We start from the raw sequence: 20,389 nt of genomic DNA on the forward strand, positions 1-20,389 counted from the left end.
TTTCATTTGAATAAAGGGAAAATTCAGGCCATTAACAAAAGGTGAAGTTTTTAAACCTCACTCTCTGCATGTTTCTGGTTGTAAGCAAATGAAGAGAGAAGTCCCATGTGCTAAACAGATTGTTTTTTAAATGTACTCTGTATCACACTAACTTGCATCTAGCCAAATATAGTTAATTTGGTATGAATTCCCAAGGATTATAAAAGTTAGGAGTATCTAAACAACATCATTTCTAAAAGAACAACCTGAGAAAATTTACTGTTCAAATTAAAGTTTCAGAACAACTGAGCTTTTTGACAAGATTTTTTCAGAAGTCAGAGCTAATCAATACGCACCTCCAAGTTAATGTAACAGACGATATCAGAGTAAGACTACTTAGCTTAAAAAAACCCAACAAATACAAGCACATGCCTCGTTATCAATTCCACACTTTAAGAAGTATCTGAACTCAAAAGTTCAGTTTTATGAAGAAAACTGAATGAATAAAACCCAAAAAGTTTCAGCAAGTACAAAAATACTCAGTTACAAAGCTTCCATTACTGTAACTCCTAGAAGACTGTTTTTTTGACTATGAAAAATCTTAAGCAGGAGGCAAAAGGGAGGTATAGATAACTACCACCATAATATTTGTGTAGCAAAAAAGAATTGAAATAAAACAACCAGCTAACCTTAGTTCAAACCATAACTCCAAGCCTACTATTGTTCCTTCCTGCTTCTTAAGTTTAAATAGTTGTTACGTGAAAAATACATTATATAGAAAGCCCTAAAAAAGCCAGAGTTGCAATACTTAGGTTTTATTAAAGAACATACATGAAGAAACAAAATGCTTCTAATAAAAGAAATAACTATGTCATTAGAAGTTTCAGGTGTCATTGCAGATGGTATGCCAGGTACACCCAGGTATGAGATATTAGCTCTTATTTTTTAGTATTAATAGTAATGAAAAAAATCCATCTATTGCATACTCCTCTTCTGGAACGTCATCTTAGACCTTCTTTTGTGTAAGCACTGTTAGCATCCTTTGAGAAAAGTTTTCTGATTTTAGGACTCTCTGTAGAGGAAGGATATCCTTTTGATCTTCCATCTCCACTTCTTCAACCTACCAGCTGTGCTCCTTTAAATACAGCTGGCAAAACCATTGACCATGCCTGCTGCCAGGGCAGGCTGCTGCCTCATGCTCAGCGCGCTGTCACCAGGAAGCAGGTCCCCAACTAACATTGCCAGGGGCTATTTCTTCCTAAGTGCAAGACTTTCCTTGCTGAACTTCTTTAATGTTCCTGCTGGCCCATTCCTGCAGCTTAAGTCCATCCTACCAGTATTTTACTCATCTTGTCCTTCATTTGGACATAAAAACATTGTGGGAGACACTGGGGAAAGCTTTGCTGAAGCTGAAGTGACATGCACTGCTTTTTCCTCACCTGGAAATCCAGTTATTATAGGAGACAACCAGGTTGGTCAGACATGATTTAACCTTGTTTGTGCCATTTTTTCCCAATCACTGCCTTCATGGGCCAAAATTTCTACCCATTGATTTCTCTAGAGATTGAATTGAAGTCTGTAGTTCCCCAGTTTGTCCTTTTGGCCCTTTCTGAAGGTGAGCGGTGTGTGGCAGTTGCTGCTGATATGCTCTCCAGGTCTCCCTCGTAATATTGCAGATGCCCACGTGGAAAAGGAGAAATTGTCCAAGGGCCAGATAAGCCTTGGCAGCCTCCATGACATTCCAGCTCTGAGCCACCAGCCAGACTCCCTGGACATTAGGTCAAGTCTGCAGATGGGGCCCTTGCCCCCTGCAGCAGAGAGTCTCCCACCACGATTCCTTGGCAGTTACTCTCCTGGTGGGCAGAAGGTTCAGACTCAGCACCTGCGATACTTCCCCCGAGGGAGCTCCCGTCCTCTTGTTTGCCACGGGGGCAACAAACCTACTCTGCAGGTGGTTATTTGCAGGGGCAGACAGAACAGACAGGCAGACGGAGGCTCAAGCAAGTAGCCTCCATCTGCCCCCCTTCTGTGCAGATAGGGCGCAGGCACCTTTCTGCAGGGTCCCTATGAAGGTCCCCATGCTCCCTCTTCCCTGGCACCACGTAGCCTGCTCCCCTCCTCCTGCAGCACCCTAACCTGGCAGGGACAGCCCCGCCGGCAGCACGCACCACCACAGGTGAGTGAGGACCCTGCTACCATCCCAGCCCTGGGGAGCGGAACCCGACCAGCCGCACCCGGAGCTCTGGCGAGTCCGTACCATGGCTGGTCTGGTGCAGCTGCCCCAGGCCATGGCAGGGGACTGGGCACCGCGGCCTCAGCACCAGCCCTGAGCAGCCTGTGGCTGAAGTTCTGACCCCAGCCAGGTAAACTGCTGCTTCTGCTGGTTGTGCTCTCCACAGGTGAGAAAAAAAGTTTATCTCATTGCTATGGACTTGAGGTTTTTTCCTCACAGTTTTATTTTATTTCACTTTTTCATATGATTTAATTGATGAGTATCTTTTCCTTTAAAGACCTGAGAAACATAATGCTTGCATGAAAACCTTAACAGTGGATGAATCCACTTTACTTAGTTTTCTTCTACCATAAGTAGTGCATACGCCAACAGGATTCAAACCTACACTATCACTTCAGTAAGCCAAATTTATCTTCCACCTATTTTAACACGAACATTTGCATTATCTTCAGTGGAATCTGTACAGTCCTAAGAACAAACACAATGCTAAGATTTACTGGGCAGAGATCTTGTTTTCTGGTATGTCTGCAAAGGAGCATGCAAACTACAGGGGTTGTAGACATGTTAAATAGTAATTACAATTTGGCTGCTGACCCAAGCAAATTGCAAGCGCTAATTTAGAGAAAATTTTAATCTCATTTGCATTAAAGAGATCATCATTAAACTCTCTACAAATTCTTTTGCAAGTAATTACACAAACATAATATTTATTAGATATTAAACACACAGAATGCCCTAGTAATCTTTGCAGCTTTATCCCAGTGAACAAATATGAATCATTGTGCATCCGTGTGGATTTCTGCCTGATCTCTGCTCTCAATTAAGTGTCATAATGTTTGTAGAAATGGAAGTATTTATCATAAAATTCCATGCATACGACTATAAATTAACAAATATATTTTGAATAATGAGATCACCAGTTTTGCAAAACAGTGCTGTAAACATTAAATGTTAAGTAACTCATTTTAAAATACTGTGACTTCACTACATGAGGTTTCATAAAGAAAATAAGAATTCCCAAGTTTTTATGCAATACTTATTGCCATTAATCATAGAAAAAAATATTTGCATGGAAAGATTCATGTGTTTTGCATAAAATAACTGTAAATAAAAATGAGCGTTACAAATCTCTGGGAATTATCTTATTGAATTTATATCAACTAAGAAAATACAGTAAAAGTTTATATTCAAGTAATAAAACCCATAATTCATGCTGCATTTTGTTAATTGATATATTTACATTTCTTTTGGTCCCGTTGAAATTTCAACAGTACTGGTTTAGATTCATTCCTAATTTCACTGCATCAGCTGACAGTGCAATGCCCAAGCACTTCACGCTCTAATAATAGTTAAAAGCTCTAATAATAATTAAAAGGCATCTACTCATAGAAGTTAACATATTACTGTTTCTCAATTAGTATTAAAAGACCCATCTATCCATAGATTTCTACAAATTAATGATTGCTATCCGTTATCCATGCATCTGCTAACATAGAAGAATCACCTTTTCAGAAGCACACAGAAATCCTAACTTCTGAGGGCTTTCCAAACTTGCCTGATTTTCCTTTTCTTTTAAAACATTCAGGCTCCTGAAAGGGACCAGTAAGTTTTCCCTCCATTTCCAAAGCCTTTTGATGTGCCATATCCTACCAGGAGTACGCAAGCCTATTAGGACGAGAACAGCAGTGTGAAAATACCTGTCCCATGATACTGACAGAAACGTAATAGTTTCTATCTTCTTGATCCAGAAATACCCAAAAGAAGGTACATCAACAAAGAACAAGTCTGCCAGAGGTAAGAGCAACAGATCTTTTTCAATAAAATCTTTGAAAACTGTCTTTGAAAGGCAGCACCCTGGGCATACACACACTGAACCCAAAGCAAAAAGTGGATTTGGAACTATGAATTTCTTATGGCTAGAAGAGGGGGTGAGACTTGCTGAGGACAGAAGCCTGCAGCGTGGCTCCCAGTGATGAGCATCCAGGCACTCATCAACTATTCCTATAGCTGCTGGTCTGCAGGTTTGGCACTGATGGGGGTGGCAGCAGGGTGCATGTCAGAAGCTAGGACAGCAGCAAAGAATAATTTAGTCCTACAGACTCCTCCATCACTTTTAGCAGTGTAATGAACATCCCATTTGGATGAAGGCTTCACTTGATGGAGCAAAACATTAATTACAAAAAAGCATTTCCGCCCAGCATTACAAATATTGTATTGCTATAGGCAGGGGTGCAGGGGAAGAAATACAGAAATCAAATCTACAGGGGAAAAAAATATTCCCTTTTGCTCCCTTACAGGTAAGTCAAGGCCACAGTGTTTAAGTCAATAAGCTATTAAAATTGCCTATGAAACTACTGAAGCAAGAAAACATTGTGATGGTGAAATAAATGAGAATAGTGTCGTCAATTTTTCCCTGCTGTTGGCTTAAAATATTCCAAGAATTACCAATAGCAAACTCCAAGCCTCTTTGCCTTATTACTATCATCATCTCTTCCATTTTCCCAGCATTCCCCCCTCCCTCCTCTCCCTTTTTTTTTGTACCACACAAATACAAAGCCAAATGAGCCAGCTCCAGCCAGGCGTCCAAGAAACATACCAGCTAAATCTAAATAAACTTGTAAATGGAAAAAAATACAGTGAAGGGGGGTTGTTGGTGGGTTGGGTACATTGGTTTTTTTTGGGTTTTGTTGTTGTTTGTTTTAAACAGAGAGGTGATTGTAGGAGATGTGTTTTAATTCATAGCATATTGCATGAAATAAATTCAGGCATGTTTTTAAAGCTTAGTAAGTTGTTAGAGTTATATATTGCCACTCTCAGTACTATCCCCCCAAAATGGATGCCAAGTTTCACCTATATAAATATATAGCCAAAATAAAAGTGATCCATCATAAAAGAAATTAAATTGTCCTTAAAATAAGGACTTCTGGAAATGATGAGGAAGAGAGAGTTCTGACAGTCTGATAGATTAATAGTGTGATAATAAATTAAACATAAACCACTGATCCCAGCTGCCTGGGATCTAATGGTCACTCAGGGACATTGCAGAGCTATAACATCTGGTGCAAAAAGGGCAAAATTACCACCACACTGGCCTTTCACCTTTTAAAGACACTGGGATTGTGTATGGCACAGTTGCATGCATACCAGATGCTCACCTAAAATGTGCAACAATCCCTTCCCAGTAAACCCAAACAGTTTAAGTGATTTTAGTCCAAGTTAAATCACAATGAGTTTAGAAGAAAACGAACTCAGAATACTACTTTTTCCCATATAAGATTTCCTGCTTGGGAGACTTACACTTGGATAAGAGAGGCACTTGTTTCACTCCAGGTCAAACGAGAGGGCTGGCCATTAAGTCCTGGGAAAAAGCTTTGCAAAGCATTGTATAACAGTTGGCTCTCTTTAGCCCATTTTCAGTATATCCCCTTTCAAATGAAAATGGCTATGCTTGAAAGCCCAAAGTTGCAATTTAGAAAACCCATGCTACAGCATACGCAAATAATGACCTCCAAACCAATAAAAATGTAAATCTAAATTTAATGGGAGATTAAATACACAGAGAAATTAACATTAGATCAACATTTTTATCTTGCATACAATATAATTTGTTTCTTAATGTTTGGGAAAATAAATGTGTCTAAAAGATTGACTGACTATACTATACACAATTGTGTCCAGCAGTAGTACACTATTTAATCCTTACATAAAGGTTTATTTCTATACACTACCAAAAGGTTTTGTTTAATTGTACCTTGTATCAACATGACAGTATTACATCAAACTGGAAGTACTTGCCTTAAGTTTGACCTTCATCAAGAAGCAAAGGAATACTTAAGGATTTTGTCTTTTTGTAGTGTTTTTTTTCTCCCCCTCTTGTTTTCTAACAGTATTTTTCTGCATATCACACTACTGAAGCTGCTGTTTACTATTTAACTGCTAACTGCATTTCTAACTATTAATAGCAATAAGTTCTTCCACTCAGGAAGTAGAAATTAGTTGGACAAAGTAGTAAATTCTTAACCATGCCTTCCTAAGGTAGACAAGCGTCAGAGATTCCATCCCTACGGGCCCATGACTCAAACATGCTTCTGGAGTAGCATGACTTCTTTGAGAACTTTACGCACAAGTGACTTCATGGAAAAGGTAGTTTAAGGTTATGTAAATCTCCCCTGGAGTTACATAAAAGCTCAACTGTCTTCTCATTAGCAATTTTCTTCTTATCATTTACTGAAGTATTTATACAGCACCTTACATAATGAAAACACATTGTGCCTAGGTAACCATTTGCAATACCAAGTCATATAAAGAAAACCAAGGAGGGATTTCTGCTATTTGAAGAACTACAGAAAAGCATGGAAATATTTGCTTCCATGCATCAAGTCAAGGACTAGCAGCTGGCACCAAGACAGGCATTTTGTTAATTATGTCAAATATCATAATCCTGGTGATGTCACAACCTTGCAAGTTTAGAACTCAGTTGACTACTCTAAAAGGAGAGATGGATAGCCTCATTCTTGACTCCTTTTTTTAGGAATGATAGGACTGGAGGAGAGGAAGGGATATGCGTCTGTGAGGAAAGAAAGAGCCTACAAAACTGTAATTGTTAAATTTAAGGGAACTTTTAGGAGACAATACCCTACATTTTTACTCTGGTTTCACATGATGCATCAATTTTAAGTAGGAAGATTTTAAAAAGGAAAAACCAAACACACACACACTACTTCAAAACCTTCTTCCCCCAAAAGGCGTAACACAGCGCAGTATATGTTAGTAACTGTGAGCTGAAACCAGACTAAGTCAGACAATTTTTGCTATATATGTATTGTAGTTAGCCTCTAATGCAGCATATATAATCCAGTATAGTCCAATACAGTACCTCTCTGCAACACCATCAAAAATTAACATAGGGGTACAATCACCCCATGCTGGTCTGTTAACTCAGATGTTTATCACTGTATTATCAACACTGATGTTATTGTAGGTTGCTTTCTTTCTGTAAACATAGCCTTCAAGGAAAAAAAATTTATACTATGCCACCTCAAACAAGTAATAGAAGTCTGCTGCAATACAAGTCTTAAAAGTATAACTATGTCTTTATGTCTGAATTCCAGTTTACTTAAAAACATATTTTGAACTTCCATTTTCTCTATTTGTTCTTTTGAGTCTTCAACATTGTCACATTTCTTGAGATTTCACAGATGTTTGCACATGCCTCATGGACTGGCTGCATTCCAAAACTAACTCATGAAGGTCTTTTGGGAAGAATGGGGGATGTTCCCCATGCCAAACCTCCAAGCCCAACTAATACCAAGCCATCAACTATTTCCGCAAAATCAAAGATGGAGACTGCTTGTTACAAGACACAGGTGATAATTAATCAAACCATGATTTTGCAACAATTATCATGCATTATCCTCTGAGATCCTACAGAACTGTCTAAAGTATGTTTTGCATTTAATATTTTAGAATTTGCCTGTCCAAAAGACAAGGTATCATACAAATGAAAGTAAATAGCTGGATAATCTATTTGTCAAACTGGATGACACTGTTAAACTGACTCCCAAGTCAGCTCCCCAGTATTCAAGATCGCTCAATTAGAAGGCCACCATACTCGTTTGGTTTATACAGCAAGAACGTATTCTGACCTGAACTGCAAAAGAAAATAATTTTGAATTGACAATAGAGAGGAAAGACTTATCACAGTGATTAAAAAGTAGTAAATTTTTACCATTTCTTAATGAGTTTTATTTTATTCTTGTTTTATGGGTTTTTGTGAGTTCATATTACTAATGGAATGTTTTGCATATGAGCTAAACTCATGAGACAACATCTGGATGTTACATTCCATCTAATAGTATTTGCAGAAACAGGCTGTTGGGATGAATCTCTCTCTGTCACGGTGAGAATGTCTTAATTTTATTTGTTTTACTGTTGGGCTTCTGTATAAAAATGGCTGGGTAAACAGCATCCACATCAGTTGAAGGATGTATGAGGAGTTAGCAACTTTGGGTGTTTTTTTTCCTCTTTGTATTTAATGTACTATAATGCATTTAAGATGAGCTTGTACTGAGATTCAAGAGAGGCAACAAATATTAGTAACCTTCTAACATCAAGCACTTTTGCATAGCCCTTTGACTTCCATGTGCCTTACCAACTCTGCAAAATATCAGAACATTTGAACACTTCTAGACTGCATCTCCTGAAGAACACAATCCATCAAGACAGGGGATCAAGACAGCAAAATGAGAAAATATCCAGTTACTTATACTTTCTCACTCTGACTGCTGAAAATGTGACCAATTTTTATGCCACTACGGTTATGCCACCAGGAAGCAATGACAACTTTATGATTTTCTCAGTTACACAAGGGGTTAGCTAAATCCAAGTTTCACAGTGCATTCCCCCCCCAAAAAAAAAAAAAAACAAAAAACTATTCACATCACACTTCATAGTCCGATTTTAAAGATTTTTCAACACAAATAGTAGAAGCAAGTATAATGCTTTAATGGCTTAGTAACACTTTCCTCTACTTTTATTATTGCTTTTACTTCAATCTCCACACATGGAAGTTTCCATGACAAAAACGCAAACATTTCATATTTCAGAGAAGTAAATCAGGAAGTAGCGAGTGCAACAGGGGTGAGGGAAAAACCTCTTTTGGTTTGTAGAAAACCAGTCTAACCCTCCTCCTATTCTGAGGAGTGCATGTATGTATTTGGGGAGGGAGAGCAAACATTTTCCTTATGGTTGTAGACAGTAGTCCTGCTTTTGACTGTGAAGGTCTTTCTTTCCCTTTCCTTCTTAATTTGTAGATCTGCCAGACAGATATCCACCTGGTAGCACGTTAAAAAAACTGACAAAAAGAAAACCCAACCAAAAAGCATCAACCTATCCATCGCTGGTTTCTGTGGCTTTTAACAGGAGATGAACAAATCTTTGTCCTATGCAACCCCGTTATCCATATGGAAAACAAAAACAAACCGCAAAATATCAGACGCTGAAGTTCCATACCTGCAAGGCTGATTACTGCCCTAGGAAGAAGACAGGCTATCTCTCCACTGTATTTAAGAGCTAATAGCTTTTGACATACGGGAACCTATCACATCAGTCACTGCATCACAGAATTCCATAGTATAGAAGTTCACAGGACCCACCATTGGCAGCTATGATGGCCAATTAATTCTTAACACAGAGTGAGCGACACCATCAGCGCTGCCAAATGGTGTGAAGGCAGAGCGCCTCAGCCCAGCACTGCTGCCACTGTGACCTTTAGGAATTCCAGGATTCCTCTCCACAGAAAAAAAAAAAAATATCAAGAAATGTCCCTAAATTCATTTGCAGTCGATAAAAGCCGTTTTATCCCTTGAATAGCTAATAGCTCTTGCGTTTACTCAATGGAAGAATATGCTACTAAAATTTTGGTAATGAAAAAACAGACTGGTAGTGAAATGAAATGAAGTTTTGAACTTTTATGAGGCACAGAGACCCTTCTTGGGTTCCTGCCTTGGGGGGGTAGATGAAAATAGTCTGGTGGGTGAAATTAGGCAGTTTAAAAAAAAAAAAAAACCACAAAAAACTGAAATGGAAAGAAACTGAATTAGTTAAAAATGTAGCAAAGCATTATATACAAACTGACTGGGATCACGCACAAGATAATTAGAGTAGGAAAAAAGAGAAATAATGTCATTTCAGGCTTGACAGCAGCTTCCTCCTTCACAGGCCTCAAAGGCAGTTTATTTTGATGCTACTGTTGGAACATATTTAAGTGACTAACCAGCACTTTTTCAGCCATAGTCTGAAGGGGGGTGGGGCAGGGGTAATCACAAAGCAACTAAACACAAACCCACAGTGCCTTACAAAATAATTTTTATCAGTCAACTGACTACAGATGTGGAAATATGGAGATGTTAGGGATACAGTATGTGAACTATGCTGTCTATATGCCGTCCTATTTAGCTACAGTATGATTTTCAAAGTTATTACTTCAATCTGTCCTTTTTATTGCTGCTTAAATTGTCACTGGACATCCAAATCTTTACTACAGTCAACATGGCACACTTGAATAAAGAAAGACAGCATTTGTCAAAGCTTGGGGTGGGGGACAGGAAAGATGCTGTGCTAGCCAAGATGTACATAACAAATTCTCATAACAGGTTTTTATGTGTGTGAACAGCAGCTACTCTACTTGGGTACAAATAGGTGATCACAAGAGCAAGCTACCATGGCTTAACGAGTTACTGTTAGCTGAGCAGTAACACCTGAGCATGTACAATATCCCAGCTTGCTCCCAGTACAGAGTCTGGTAGTTTCAACATGAAAGATGCACCAGCACCCTCAAGACAAAGAAAACAAGAACCCAGCACTTACCTATATGGAAGAAAAAAAGAAAAGAGAAAAAAAAGTGTAAAAAAGAAGCAGAACAGAGCTGTTGAAAAAAAACTTTTTTTAGTTTAGGTGCTCCTGACTTCTTGAAAATCATAGGGAAGTTAGGTATTCAAATCTCACCACCTCATTTTTCTGTGAATCTCCTAATGAGGGCAATTTGCTTTTGTGCAGTCCTTTTACTCGTGTACCCCAACAACAGTCTGCAATAGAAATAGGAAGGAAGTCCAACATTCTTCCTTTTAACCTACATTAATCAGTTTTCATAATTGCGTTCAAGAGATTTTAACAAAAAAAGCAACACTATTTCAGAAGGTCAGTTTCTAAACAACACTACACATCTGCTACAATTTTAGTGTTTGTTTTCCAATCATTCAAGAGTAATTACTACTTACTTACACGTTAACCATTATAATACCAATAAAAAATATGTATTAAGAGAAAGACAGTTAAAATATTTTAAATTGACAAATACTGTAGTTTGGCCAATGTTTGGTTGCACTGGAATAACACTGGCTGACATTTCAAAATTAAAAAACATTTCACATGGGAAAGCTGTATTTTTTTTAATTAATTCTATAAATAAAAAAGTGATGATACATCTTTTCACTCTTACTTGTCCTCAGATTAACTGTTGGGAATACAACCACCAACACTGTACGTGAATTTGGCAACTTCCAGCACAGATTAAGTCATTTCTTTGAAGAAGTGAAGGAACACTGAGAAAATTCACCTACGTGTTCCTCTTGCATACAGTAAAGTCATCAATAACACATACACAGTGATTTTTATGTTTCTATTTTATGCAGTATGAATAACCAGTTCTTGTAATTTTATTGTAATCATGATATTTAGGAACAGAAACTTTTCATTGCTGTCATTGATAATGAAGCTAAGGGGGCTTTGGTTTTTTTGGGCGGTTGGGTGGTTTTTTGGGGGGGTTGTTGTTGTTTTGTTTGTTTTTTTCTCTTTTCAAGGGTGGGTTGTTGGGTAGGAATGCCAACACTGGACAAAACAATAATTCCACTGAAAATGAAATGAAGATTCTAATTACTAAAAATGGCAATCAAGAGGAAGGGAGGGAAGAGATGGAGGCACCTGGGATTTGGGCATCAGGGCACCCAGAGAGAAGCACCGAGGGCTGCAGGCATTTCAGAAGAAGGCAGCAAGTCTAGTGTGCAAGTGAAGACCAAGTATTGAGACATGTCAACAAAAACAAGCTTGGTGAGTGAGTAAGCATGAAAAAAACCCCAACAAATCTGTTTGAGATGCTTGGGGTTTGCATTAGAGTGCATACCTTTTTCACAAGGTTTTTTGTTTGCCTTTCCATTTGACCTTTTTCTAGTCCTCACAGGCATTCAGCTTCTGCTGGTACATATTCCTCACAGGTTCCAGCCAGCTTCACCCCTCTCAAACTCAAAGAGAAAGTAAGCTACCTTAACAACAAACACCTGGCCTTCTCAGAGGTGGAGCTACCTGGAGGTCTGTGCCTTCTGCCTCCACAGCAGGTCTTGGGCAGCAATGACACTGGGCAGTACCTTAGTGGAGGCTGAACTCCGTTTGGGAAATGCCTCCCAGAAACGTATTTGTCTTTCATTGCAGAATTGACAGGGTAGGGAGTTATTTACCTCCCTGACACACAGAGAAGGGAAACGCCAGCAACACATCAGGAATAAATACATGTATTTGAAATACAAATCTGTTGACCATACTCGCTGTTGGGACTGTAACTCTCCAACACTCCTTTCTTAACACAAAAACGAAGTTATACTGGATCCGAGGCTTGGCCTTCATAGTTTAGCATGACTTACAACAACTACACGGCTTCATCCGAGTTTCAAACTTCATATAGTTCATTGACACGTTTATTTAAAATGCTTTATTGAAAGCAGCTTTTCTTAGAGGTATTTTCAGTGAAGTTTATTTTCAGTAGTGGAATTACAGAATGGTTTGGATTGGAAGGAACCTTAAAGATCACCTAGTTCCAACCCCCTTGCCATGGGCAGGAACACCTTCCCCTAGAACAGGTTGCTCAGACACCTTCCAACCTGGCCTTAACACTTCCAGGGATGTTCATAACTTCTCCAGGCAACCTGTTCCTGTGTTTCATCACCCTCACAGTAAAAAGTTTCTTCCTAATATCTAATCTAATCTACACTCTTCCAGTTTAAAGCCATTACCTCTTCTGTTTCTACATGCCTTTGTAAAAAGAACCCCCTCCAGCTTTCTTGTAGGCCCTCTTCAGGGCATTCCTAAATCTCTTAATACCTGGAGAACTATGAAAAAGTCGAGGTAAACAAATAATCTGAAAACTTCAGGATATTTTGCCTGTAGATAGAAGCCTGGAGAAATTACTCCTAGCACATAGATGGTATGATACATTTGAATGCTCCATAAATAATGTTTCAAAGTCTTTCAATTAGCATTTCGGATTCTTAATATTACCAACTTCCTGGTGCCTCCTTCAGCCTTCTGCTCTGTAAAACAAATACCATTTCTTCCAGTCTAAATCCTCCTTACTAGCATTTGGACAAGCATTTAGCCATTAAGTTCTAAAAGGTTGAAAATACTTTATACAACTGAATTTCCCTTCAAGAAAGAAGCAACCCTCAATCACTAATAAACCTCAAAGGAGTTACACAGCATGTCTACGGTTTATGCTTTAACAAGAAACAGACATCAGAAGTTTGGCATCTGCCTGTATACATGGGATAACTTTATGATCAGCAGTAATTTTTATTCTCAAAGGTTACTTCCCAATAGACAAATTAAGGAAAATTATATTCTAGTCACCACTATTACACTATTGAATTCAAGAGATTCCATCTCTATCTGCTGAAGTACTTCCAAAACAAACAAAAAAAATCAATATTACCATCCAAACATCAAAATTCTCTCTTTTCTAAATTCTTGACCCCATACTAAGACTGATTTAATGTAAATTAATTAAGTAATAATTATAGTAAGTCTTCAACCATTAAGTCATCTTAGCAGATAAAAAAAAATCAGAAATGAAATTTTATTTGATAGTTCTTACAAGTACCTCACATCTGTTTCGTTGGAAAAATGAAACCACAAGTGTGCACTATAGGTAGTATTTCCAATGTCAGTGGTAGTATAAGCTAAACAACAGTGCACAATTATTTAGAGCTGTCTTTAAGCCCCAAGAGTGATGTTATTTAAAAAATATTTTTCGTCAGTTCTCTTTTCATGAGTAAAACATGCAGAAGATGCAAAGAAAATAGTATTTGTTCTTGTGACCTGTTTGGAAAGAACGTAACTGATGTTACAGGAACAAATGCATGATTCAGAATGTTCTTACTGTAGTACTGCGAATGTTGCTTTAGTCTGAACGTTATTTTTATTTATTAAAAGTCTTAAAAAAAAATTATGTTCCTCAAAAAAACCTCAGGATAGCTCTGTAATTATTTTTTTTTCAGTCAAAATACAGGTTTGCCTTCAAAAGTTGTATCTGATAAGAATCAAGTAAGAAGGCAGAAGACTATGACCAGCAGACATAAGAGTGGAACATATCTACATTTGGCAAGCAGGAAGAATATCCAGCCTCTAGTTCTTTCATTAATGGTCTCTACAAAATTTGGGGAGAATGTGAAAACTTGCACAGAACAAGCACAGCAAAGGCAAGACACAGGGGATTACTGCTATCACTGGTATTTTTGCTACTTTTCTACACATTAGAAACTGCACAGGTAAATATGTACTAGGATCTCCAGAAAGGGAAAACTTTGAGGAACGGGTCTATAGAACATGACAGCTCTCAGTGCCTGACTGTACAAGACACCTAGACCTGGAGGGTCCTCTGCTACTCTGGGAAGTTGAAAGGATACGATCTCCTCTGAAATAACAAGAGGATTGCTTAAATACATAGGGGGAAAATTGTATCTTGCATATCTTTCTTCCTGAAGAAAAAAAAAAAAAAACCCAACAAAACACTATGGCCAACTAACATGTTAATAAGTCAACACACTCAAAACTGCTAGATACCTAAAACAACGTCCAATTTCGTTTCTTAATGAAGAATCATTCTTGGAATGCTCTAACAGTCTCTTTTAAGCTTTAGCCTCAGTCATAGCCCCAAAAAGCATTCCCCTTCTGTGCTGGTTTTGGCTGGAAGAGAGTTTATTTTCTTAATAGTAGCTAGTATGGGGCTATGTTTTGTATTTGTGCTGGAAATAGCATCAATAACACAAGGGTGCTTTCATTACTGCTGAGCAGAGGTTACACAGAGTCCGGGCCTTTTCTGCTTCTTGCCCCACCCCACCAGTGAGTGGGCTGGGGGTGCACAAGATGCTGGGACGGGGCACAGCTGGGACAGCTGACCCCAATTGACCAAAGGGGTATTCCATACCATATGATGTCATGCTCAGCATATAAGGCTGGGAGAAGGCAGGCTGGGGATGTTTGGTGCAACGGCATTTTGTCTTCCCAAATAACCATTATGCATGATGGAGCCCTGCTTTCCTGCTGATGGGAAGCAGCAAATTAATTCCTTGTTTTGCTCTGCTTGCATGCATGGCTTTTGCTTTACTTTTTAAACTGTCTTTATGTCAACCCGCAAGTCTTCTCACTTTGACTCTTCTGATTCTCTCCCCCATCCCACAAGGGAGGAGTGAGTGATCGGCTGGGTAGTGCTTGGTTTCCAGCTGAAGTTAAACCAGGACACCTCCTCATAAGCCTTTTCTAGTGACATTGGGAATGTTTTATCACAGGACAGTACAATTTCTCTTCTGATCAACTGTGCACACATTGGCTAAATGAAACAAAGATTTTTTTGCATAATGCTTAACCTGTAACAGACCTTCACATCAAGCCATGAGCCGAGTGCTGTACTGTACCCTCTTAACCCAACTTACAGATCACTTTCTGCTAACACATTCCATGTCATTTGGCATCAGCCTGTACCTAAAAGTTTTCCTGAATCCTCCCTGCAAAGCAAGACATTTTAATGAACTGATACGGCATCATCTCCAAAGAGGAATACAAGAAGCTGTCTTAAGCTATCTCTTCTTGGCTATAAGCCTAATTTTTATAGTTGAAAAATTGGCTTCAGTAAGTATGGTCCAGCATTGCTTTAACTTTCTGCTTAGTTCTTTTAAGAATTTTCTAAAAAAAAAAAAAGTTAGTAAATGGAGAAACAGAATAACGTGACAGACAAATAATGCAAAAATTTCCCTTTGTGTACAGCCTCACAGAAGAAGCCTTTATACAGGTATTCCTTGCAAATAACTTCACATTGAGAAGCTTCCCCCTGTAGGGGCTAATCAATTACACAAAAAAGCAATGAATTGCATATGTGAGATATACATGCAGGAATCAGCTGTTTTGTTTAAAATTAGTAGGTGCAGCCAAGTTACTTAAAATACCATGAATATGTTTCTAATAGAAAGCACAAGAGTAGTCTTAGTTTAATCTCTTTCCTCATCTGGACTCAGCTGTAGTAAGCAATCATTAATAAAATGCATTGCAGAACCCATTTTTTTCTGCAGTTGTTAATGAGTCCCTTTATTTTCCAGAGAGAAGAAAAGTGAACTCTCATAATGGGCACAAACAACATTGTCTATAAAGCAGAAAGCCAGGCACCAGGCATGGAGTTGTTCAGTAAATATCATTAAAGCCAGAGGTTTATACCAAAGACCTCTCAACTGTAAGCACAGGAAACGATCACTTAAAGCAAAAACTCCTGAAGAATTCTGACAAGGTACAGGAAAAACTGTGTTTCAATCATCATACATGTTTTGAGATCAAATGTGAAAAAAGGCTAAATCACTTGAGATTAAAGCTGAAAGGTGGTGGTGTGTTTTTTGTGCACATGAATCAGAATTCCTCCCAGAAGCTCTCAAAGATGGTGCTCCTAGGTTTCCTCCACAATCAGAAGAGAGAAACAGCCCTAATTATCTTCCAGAGTGCTTCTCTCCAACTGCTTTGAAAAGATAAATCCTGCCCTTAGTGCCCATTAAGCAAGAGCACTCACTTCCTCGAGTGGAATGACCTCCTGAACCCCAAGCGGCAGAGCCTCCCGTTGTGAGCTGCGGGACCTACACCACTGCAGGTCATAAAGAACATACCAAACTCCTAACTTTACTCCAGAAACCAAAGTAAGCCTGGAGTTAGCGATTAAAGCCAAGGGTGATGATGTATGAAGAGAAGTTGGGACACCTCAGGTCTCGGTTAGGAGTTACCAAAGTTTGTCTATAAAATGCAGCAGTGTGCAATATATACTACAGCAGTCTTGCAAATCACTTTCTGTGCTAGGAGAAGAATTCTAGCACATTAAAGCTTACTTTGTGATGTAACCAATATCTTCCTTATTACACAATATTTGAATGGAAAAAACAGTATCATAACACACAATCACACATGACATGATTTACTGTCCTGCCTTACAAAAATCCCCATTGCTAGCACCACATGGAAGACCATCAGAGGCATTCCTACAACTATTTTTTCCATTTTTTACATCACCAATCACCATGGACCGATGAGGTTTCCAAGACAGGTTCCCAAATCCCAGACTAACTCTCTTTGCTATTGGAGTTACCGCTGTGAGGGATAATGGCAGCACAGATTGCATTTTACCATCTTTTCTAATATGTGTATATAGACTACCTCCATCTGGTATAGGAATTAAGAGTATAAATGCTATTAACTGAAGTGCAGCAAGGTGACGTGAACAAAACCTCAGTGGTTTAAGTATCAAAGTCTGCCACTGCTGAATGTGATTTGACCCCATGATTAAAAAAACCCCAACACAACCCAAAACACATACACACACAAAAAAAAAAAAAAACCCAAACCCCAAAAAACACAGAAAGAGGCCTTAGTTTCTTTTGGGGTATGGAGTTCAGCAGTTTTTCAGATCACAGTTTCTACTCTTTCTCAGAGTACTGATTTCAAACAAAGGAAACGTTACATCTGATGTTATGCTTATCGCTCTAGTAACATCCCTTTGATAAGCCCATTACCCTTGGAAAGAATAACATCAAGGAAGAAGTTTAATATTACAGGTCTCACAATACTGTCTGACTACAATGCAAAGACTTGTCTAGTTTTATTGCATGCAGTTGCCTAAATCCAGGTGCTTGGTGACATTTGCATGACTTATGATATTCCTCCTAGTCCCCAGCTGGCTATTTCATTTGTGCTAGGGTATCCCAGACACCCCATGTGTAGCTGGCACATATAAGGCAGGACCTATGGGACATCAATGACAATCCAGAGAAGCAGTTGGAAACTAGGAAGGATAATCTAAGGTGACTTACAGTCAAAAAAACCCATGCACACTTCGGCAATGGAATTCTGTCTGCAAAGACAGCCAAAGAACTATCCCTAGTCTGGACAACTGCACAGTAAAAAAAAAGGAAGATCCTCTTATGTATTTGCAGCTGCTTTCAGCTCTTTCCTGAGAAGAGAGACATGCCCAAGCAAATACTATCTGGACATATGCTATATTGTATCCATCCTATCTGTCTGAAACAACTAATGAAAGAACTCAAGAAGAGTTAACTGCTGTTTTCAGTACGATAGAAAAATAGGGAGGAATTTTACTCAGGCAAAGATCATAAATGTTTCATTTACCTTCAAATACCATACAAAGTTCAAGTAGAATTGGATTACTGAGACAGATATAAAAGCACTAGCAATGGAAACCAGCAAGAGATAAAAAGAAATAAGAAAATTACTGTACATTATTATAGTTTGTTGTACTGATGCCCATGAAAAAAAACCCACTTTTATGGCAGTTTTTATATAGCAGGAATTTTCCTTCAAGATGTCACCATTGGTTTCAACAGAGTTCAATCTTGCACTTTAGAAAATAAATAGCAAGAGAGATTATCATTATGTTCTTCTAGACTCCACGGTTCTAACCAAGTCCTCAGGGTACTGACTAAAACACCACGACCACCTCGACCAAAACAACTATGGCACACAAAAATAATATCCAGGGTATTCAAGAGTGATTTAGCCATTCAGGATCACATGATAAAACTCTGCAGCCATCCAAGCTGCTTGTAATTTAACTTAATAAAACAGCTTTGGAGAAAAACAAGAAGTCAAACAGGTCCCCCAAAAGTCTGTTTTAAAAAAAAAAAAATGCTTACTGCATTTGCCATGGTAATCCTTTGCACAATGTGTGATTATCTGTTCTCCTACCAGATACAGATACCAGGATGAATATTTATTCAGACAAAAATCAATGCACAATTACAGAAGAGACAAATATTTAAATTCTCGGCCCTTTCCACATAAATCTGCCTACCAGGTTGTATCCTTGATTTAGAAAAATATCAACTTGATTTAGGTTCTTCTCAACCCATACTAAAATTACTTGATAATAAGGCAGTAATTTGTTTGCCTCATCAGCATTTTAAGAGGGATTAATCTGCTAGCGACATTTAATGGAAATTAAATCACAGGCATATTACAGGATTAATCTGAAGCACTAAGTAGCTGCTCCATCTAGAGTCATGCACATCCTGTTCTTTCCAATTACAGCCCCAAAGACTTGAGTTTCTTTTCACTTCTCTGTAAGAAGAATGCAGTAGAATTTAGCACCTAAAAATTATAAGAATAAAACAACTATCACAGACACAAAAATACAGAATACATCTTGCACCTGAGTGCTACACAAAGAAGCTAAAAACTGTCAAGAGGAGGGGGCAGCAGCCCATCCTCACACTGGACTGGAGCGGACACCAGGGCAAAGGAGACAGTCATGGTTAAACCCTTGGGTTTGTTATTCGGTCTTACCTAGAACATTGAGTTTTGTGTTATTTAAGTAGTTAAATGGCCTAGTTTATGTTCTAAAAACCCTCAGTCTGTTATAAGTATTTGAAAGCATTTTGGCTGCTTGGCTGAAGAAGGCAACACATGCTTCCCCACAGATGTTAACTCTTTCATGACAAGAAGGATGCCTCTGCATACCAAAAAGTCTATTTAATATACACTACTGATACTTCCATCTACTTCACATCTTCAGATAAACACTCTCCTGAAATTTCAGTTGGAAAAGACACAAAAGACCATGTATTTACTTACCCGCCTCCTGATCATTATTTGCAGTCTTCTCAAAACACAGAAACTTGATACAGCCCTCTGATGCCCTTGATTATTAACAGAGAGCAGGTTTTAGTCCTGATTAAATAATGACACAAGTCTGAGACTAACTCTAGGAAAACCCAAAAACACAGTGAAACTCAGTTACATGAAACAGTCTCCAACAAAGAATTTGGCCCTATGTTACACTGCACACCATTGCTTCAACACCTCTAAAATAATTCACTTTTTTTAACGTAAAGTAAAATTAATTGCGTCAAGACAGAATGATGATAGCTGAAGGCAGAACAAGGGTAAGCTGCAGATAATACGGAATACTGCAAACTTTTTGGTGTGAGATCCTTGAGAGGGGGTCGGCAGAAGGCACAGCTCTTCTGTGTGTGCGAGGCCTGGCCCAGGGCCAGAAGCAGCTGCTGTTTGGGTACTGTCTCCTTTGACGGTGGTACCCGGGCAAGCCAGGCTTGTGACTCTTAGGTAAGATGGATAAAAATGCATATGAGTTTGTGCAGCCTGGTTAGAACAGGTAGACTCAGTTTCTTGTGTTTTCTTGCAAGGTGAATTAGCAGTGCTGCCTTCCCCTTACAGCTCAGTATCTTTACTTGTTGTCTTGCTAGAAGGAACCACTTGTCCACAGAACCTCATGTCCAGGCAAAAACTGAACTGCAGTAACAACGGCAAAAAAAACCAACTAAGAAAACACTAACAAAAATAAATGTGTTT

Source organism: Falco naumanni, chromosome 2 (assembly GCF_017639655.2).
Source record: "Falco naumanni isolate bFalNau1 chromosome 2, bFalNau1.pat, whole genome shotgun sequence".
In the NCBI taxonomy this organism is placed as follows: Eukaryota; Metazoa; Chordata; class Aves; order Falconiformes; family Falconidae; genus Falco; species Falco naumanni.